We start from the raw sequence: 6785 nt of genomic DNA, 5'->3' as shown, positions 1-6785 counted from the left end.
GTTAACTAGTGCCGCAGTTTTCGAAATATCGACTTCGTTCAAAAGAGAAAACGTGCGTCCATATCGGGAATGGTGGGCTTGTATACAGCTTTCCGATCGGACTTACGTTTTTCGTAAAAACTTCGTAAGTACGCGTTTTTTTGCCCATTGAAAATGAATGGGCAGAACTTTGCACGCCCGTGGACGTCGCAATTTTTGAAATACGAAGATGAAACCAATTGAGGACCTGTAGAACTTATTGAGCTCTTTCCGAAAATATGCGTTACGAAAAGTTACGACGTACAGATTTCGTACGAATGTCGTACGAAGTGGCCCCATTGGAATGAATGGGGCCAATCGGAGGACGGCAGCTAGATCGAAGGACAGGTAGCTAGAACTCCAGTACTGTGTGTAATGGAGCAGCTATGGGATAAAACAGCATTAGGTCAAAAGTTTGGACACCCCGGCCCCCCAGTACTGTGTGTAATGGAGCCACGGGTCAAAAGTTTGGACACCCCGGCCGCCCAGTACTGTGTGTAATGGAGCCACGGGTCAAAAGTTTGGACACCCCCGAACGGCCAGAGCAACCTAGCGTGCATAGCTGATTGATGTATTTGCACGTTGCGTAGCAACGTGCAAACACCATTTTATCTAATTTATGCATATAAATCATCTAGCAACCACCTAGAAACACCATAGCAACCACCACAGATACCATAGCAACACCTTAGCAACCGCCTAGCAACACCTTAGCTACCACCTAGCAACCACCTAGCAACACATTAGCAACCTCCCCGGATACCATAGCAACACCTTAGCAACCGCCTAGCAACACTTTAGCAACCGCATAGCAACCACTTAGCAACACCTTAGCAACCACCCCGGATACCATAGCAACACCTTAGCAACCGCCTAGCAACACCGTAGCAACCACCTAGCAACCACCTAGCAACACCTTAGCAACAACCCGGATACCATAGCAACACCTTAGCAACCGCCTAGCAACCACCTAGCAACACCTTAGCAACCACCCCGGATACCATAGCAACACCTTAGCAACCGCCTAGCAACACCCTAGCAACCACCTAGCAACCACCTAGCAACACCTTAGCAACCACCCCGGATACCATAGCAACACCTTAGCAACCGCCTAGCAACACCCTAGCAACCACCTAGCAACCACCTAGCAACACCTTAGCAAACACCCCGGATACCATAGCAACACCTTAGCAACCGCCTAGCAACACCCTAGCAACCACCTAGCAACCACCTAGCAACACCTTAGCAACCACCCCGGATACCATAGCAACACCTTAGCAACCGCCTAGCAACACCCTAGCAACCACCTAGCAACCACCTAGCAACACCTTAGCAACCACCCCGGATACCATAGCAACACCTTAGCAACCGCCTAGCAACACCCTAGCAACCACCTAGCAACCACCTAGCAACACCTTAGCAACCACCCCGGATACCATAGCAACACCTTAGCAACCACCTAGCAACACCCTAGCAACCACCTAGCAACACCTTAGCAACCACCCCGGATACCATAGCAACACCTTAGCAACCACCTAGCAACACCCTAGCAACCACCTAGCAACACCTTAGCAACCACCCCGGATACCATAGCAACACCTTAGCAACCGCCTAGCAACACCTTAGCAACCACCTAGCAACACCTTAGCAACCACCCCGGATACCATAGCAACACCTTAGCAACCGCCTAGCAACACCTTAGCAACCACCTAGCAACACCTTAGCAACCACCCCGGATACCATAGCAACACCTTAGCAACCGCCTAGCAACACCCTAGCAACCACCTAGCAACCACCTAGCAACACCTTAGCAACCACCCCGGATACCATAGCAACACCCTAGCAACCACCTAGCAACACCTTAGCAACCACCCCGGATACCATAGCAACACCTTAGCAACCGCCTAGCAACACCTTAGCAACCACCTAGCAACCACCTAGCAACACCTTAGCAACCACCCCGGATACCATAGCAACACCTTAGCAACCGCCTAGCAACACCTTAGCAACCACCTAGCAACCACCTAGCAACACCTTAGCAACCACCCTGGATACCATAGCAACACCTTAGCAACCGCCTAGCAACACCTTAGCAACCACCTAGCAACACCTTAGCAACCACCCCAGATACCATAGCAACACCTTAGCAACCGCCTAGCAACACCTTAGCAACCACCTAGCAACCACTTAGCAACACCTTAGCAACACCATAGCAGATACCAGCCAGTACTGCAATCACACTCGCAGTTTCTGTAGGAACTGCAATCTAGTTATTAGTGTGATTGCAGTAATGCAATCACAGTATTGTTCTTCTTAAGTCTTATTCTTCTTCTTCTTATTATTATTATTATTATTATTCCACCTGTTTTTTGTCCGGTTAACTAGTGCCGCAGTTTTCGAAATATCGACTTCGTTCAAAAGAGAAAACGTGCGTCCATATCGGGAATGGTGGGCTTGTATACAGCTTTCCGATCGGACTTACGTTTTTCGTAAAAACTTCGTAAGTACGCGTTTTTTTGACCATTGAAAATGAATGGGCAGAACTTTGCACGCCCGTGGACGTCGCAATTTTTGAAATACGAAGATGAAACCAATTGAGGACCTGTAGAACTTATTGAGCTCTTTCCGAAAATATGCGTTACGAAAAGTTACGTCGTACGGATTTCGTACGATTGTCGTACGAAGTGGCCCCATTGGAATGAATGGGGCCAATCGGAGGACGGCAGCTAGATCGAAGGACAGGTAGCTAGAACTCCAGTACTGTGTGTAATGGAGCAGCTATGGGATAAAACAGCATTAGGTCAAAAGTTTGGACACCCCGGCCCCCCCCCAGTACTGTGTGTAATGGAGCCATGGGTCAAAAGTTTGGACACCCCGGCCCCCCAGTACTGTGTGTAATGGAGCCACGGGTCAAAAGTTTGGACACCCCCGAACGGCCAGAGCAAGCTAGCGTGCATAGCTGATTGATGTATTTGCACGTTGCGTAGCAACGTGCAAACACCATTTAATCAAATTTATGCATATACATCACCTAGCAACCACCTAGCAACACCATAGCAACCACCCTGGATACCATAGCAACACCTTAGCAACCGCCTAGCAACACCCTAGCAACCACCTAGCAACCACCTAGCAACACCTTAGCAACCACCCCGGATACCATAGCAACACCTAAGCAACCGCCTGGCAACACCTTAGCAACCACCTAGCAACACCTTAGCAACCACCCCGGATACCATAGCAACACCTTAGCAACCGCCTAGCAACACCTTAGCAACCACCTACCAACCACTTAGCAACACCTTAGCAACCTCCCCGGATACCATAGCAACCGCCTAGCAACACCCTAGCAACCACCTAGCAACACCTTAGCAACCACTCCGGATACCATAGCAACACCTTAGCAACCGCCTAGCAACACCCTAGCAACCACCTAGCAACCACCTAGCAACACCTTAGCAACCACCGCGGATACCATAGCAACACCTTAGCAACCGCCTAGCAACACCCTAGCAACCACCTAGCAACCACCTAGCAACACCTTAGCAACCACCCAGGATACCATAGCAACACCTTAGCAACCGCCTAGCAACACCCTAGCAACCACCTAGCAACCACCTAGCAACACCTTAGCAACCACCCCGGATACCATAGCAACACCTTAGCAACCGCCTAGCAACACCCTAGCAACCACCTAGCAACACCTTAGCAACCACCCCGGATACCATAGCAACACCTTAGCAACCGCCTAGCAACACCCTAGCAACCACCTAGCAACCACCTAGCAACCACCTAGCAACACCTTAGCAACCACCCCGGATACCATAGCAACACCTTAGCAACCGCCTAGCAACACCCTAGCAACCACCTAGCAACCACCTAGCAACACCTTAGCAACCACCCCGGATACCATAGCAACACCTTAGCAACCGCCTAGCAACACCCTAGCAACCACCTAGCAACCACCTAGCAACACCTTAGCAACCACCCCGGATACCATAGCAACACCTTAGCAACCGCCTAGCAACACCCTAGCAACCACCTAGCAACACCTTAGCAACCACCCCGGATACCATAGCAACACCTTAGCAACCGCCTAGCAACACCCTAGCAACCACCTAGCAACCACCTAGCAACACCTTAGCAACCACCCAAGATACCATAGCAACACCTTAGCAACCGCCTAGCAACACCCTAGCAACCACCTAGCAACACCTTAGCAACCACCCCGGATACCATAGCAACACCTTAGCAACCGCCTAGCAACACCTTAGCAACCGCCTAGCAACACCTTAGCAACCACCTAGTAACCACCTAGCAACACCTTAGCAACCACCCCAGATACCATAGCAACACCTTAGCAACCGCCTAGCAACACCTTAGCAACCACCTAGCAACATCTTAGCAACCACCCCGGATACCATAGCAACACCTTAGCAACACCTTAGCAGATACCAGCCAGCACTGCAATCACACTCGCAGTTTCTGTAGGAACTGCAATCTAGTTCCACCTGTTTTTTGTCCGGTTAACTAGTGCCGCAGTTTTCGAAATATCGACTTCGTTCAAAAGAGAAAATGTGCGTACATATCGGGAATGGTGGGCTTGTATACAGCTTTCCGATCGGACTTACGTTTTTCGTAAAAACTTCGTAAGTACGCGTTTTTTTGCCCATTGAAAATGAATGGACAGAACTTTGCACGCCCGTGGACGTCGCAATTTTTGAAATACGAAGATGAAACCAATTGAGGACCTGTAGGACTTATTGAGCTCTTTCCGAAAATATGCGTTACGAAAAGTTACGACGTACGGATTTCGTACGAATGTCGTACGAAGTGGCCCCATAGGAATGAATGGGGCCAATCGGAGGACGGCAGCTAGATCGAAGGACAGGTAGCTAGAACTCCAGTACTGTGAGTGTATGGAGCAGCTATGGGATAAATCAGCGTTAGGTCAAAAGTTTGGACACCCCGGCCCCCCAGTACTGTGTGTAATGGAGCCATGGGTCAAAAGTTTGGACACCCCGGCCCCCCAGTACTGTGTGTAATGGAGCCATGGGTCAAAAGTTTGGACACCCCCGAACGGCCAGAGCAACCTAGCGTGCATAGCTGATTGATGTATTTGCACGTTGCGTAGCAACGTGCAAACACCATTTAATCAAATTTATGCATATACATCACCTAGCAACCACCTAGAAACACCATAGCAACCACCCCGGATACCATAGCAACACCTTAGCAACCGCCTAGCAACTGCTTAGGAGTGACCTACCAACCACTTAGCAACACCATAGCAACCACCCTGGATACCATAGCAACACCTTAGCAACCGCCTAGCAACACCTTAGCAACCACCTAGCAACCATCTAGCAACACCTTAGCAACCACCCCAGATACCATAGCAACACCTTAGCAACCGCCTAGCAACACCCTAGCAACCACCTAGCAACCACCTAGCAACACCTTAGCAACCCGGATACCATAGCAACACCTTAGCAACCGGCTAGCAACACCTTAGCAACCACCTAGCAACCACTTAGCAACACCTTAGCAACCACCCCGGATACCATAGCAACACCTTAGCAACCGCCTAGCAACACCCTAGAAACCACCTAGCAACCACCTAGCAACACCTTAGCAACCACCCCGGATACCATAGCAACACCTTAGCAACCGCCTAGCAACACCCTAGCAACCACCTAGCAACCACCTAGCAACACCTTAGCAACCACCCCGGATACCATAGCAACACCTTAGCAACCGCCTAGCAACACCCTAGCAACCACCTAGCAACCACCTAGCAACACCTTAGCAACCACCCCGGATACCATAGCAACACCTTAGCAACCGCCTAGCAACACCCTAGCAACCACCTAGCAACAACCTAGCAACACCTTAGCAACCACCCCGGATACCATAGCAACACCTTAGCAACCGCCTAGCAACACCTTAGCAACCACCTAGCAACCACCTAGCAACCACCTAGCAACACCTTAGCAACCACCCCAAATACCATAGCAACACCTTAGCAACCGCCTAGCAACACCTTAGCAACCGCCTAGCAACACCTTAGCAACCACCTAGTAATCACCTAGCAACACCTTAGCAACCACCCCAGATACCATAGCAACACCTTAGCAACCACCTAGCAACATCTTAGCAACCACCCCGGATACCATAGCAACACCTTAGCAACACCTTAGCACCAGCCAGCACTGCAATCACACTCGCAGTTTCTGCAGGAACTGCAATCTAGTTATTATTATTATTATTATTATTATTCCACCTGTTTTTTGTCCGGTTAACTAGTGCCGCAGTTTTCGAAATATCGACTTCGTTCAAAAGAGAAAACGTGCGTCTATATCGGGAATGGTGGGCTTGTATACAGCTTTCCGATCGGACTTACGTTTTTCGTAAAAACTTCGTAAGTACGCGTTTTTTTGCCCATTGACAATGAATGGGCAGAACTTTGCACGCCCGTGGACGTCGCAATTTTTGAAATACGAAGATGAAACCAATTGAGGACCTGTAGAACTTATTGAGCTCTTTCCGAAAATATGCGTTACGAAAAGTTACGACGTACGGATTTCGTACGAATGTCGTACGAAGTGGCCCCATTGGAATGAATGGGGCCAATCGGAGGACGGCAGCTAGATCGAAGGACAGGTAGCTAGAACTCCAGTACTGTGAGTGTATGGAGCAGCTATGGGATAAAACAGCATTAGGTCAAAAGTTTGGACACCCCGGCCCCCCAGTACTGTGTGTAATGG

The 6785-nt window shown here is 49.6% G+C and overlaps 1 long non-coding RNA gene across 1 annotated transcript; it reads right to left on the bottom strand.

The window, feature by feature from the left end:
- Window positions 1-4262: 4262 nt before the first annotated feature.
- LOC125781179 (uncharacterized) lies at window positions 4263-6281 on the bottom strand. Its single transcript, XR_007424316.1, has 3 exons — window positions 6008-6281; window positions 5889-5909; window positions 4263-4299 (listed from the first exon to the last, which is right to left on the bottom strand). It is a non-coding gene; the product is annotated as an uncharacterized LOC125781179 (long non-coding RNA).
- Window positions 6282-6785: the final 504 nt, after the last annotated feature.

The sequence above is a fragment of the Astyanax mexicanus genome, chromosome 15 (genome assembly GCF_023375975.1).
Source record: "Astyanax mexicanus isolate ESR-SI-001 chromosome 15, AstMex3_surface, whole genome shotgun sequence".
Taxonomy (NCBI): Eukaryota; Metazoa; Chordata; class Actinopteri; order Characiformes; family Acestrorhamphidae; genus Astyanax; species Astyanax mexicanus.
This window is presented reverse-complemented; position numbering and strand designations above follow the sequence as displayed.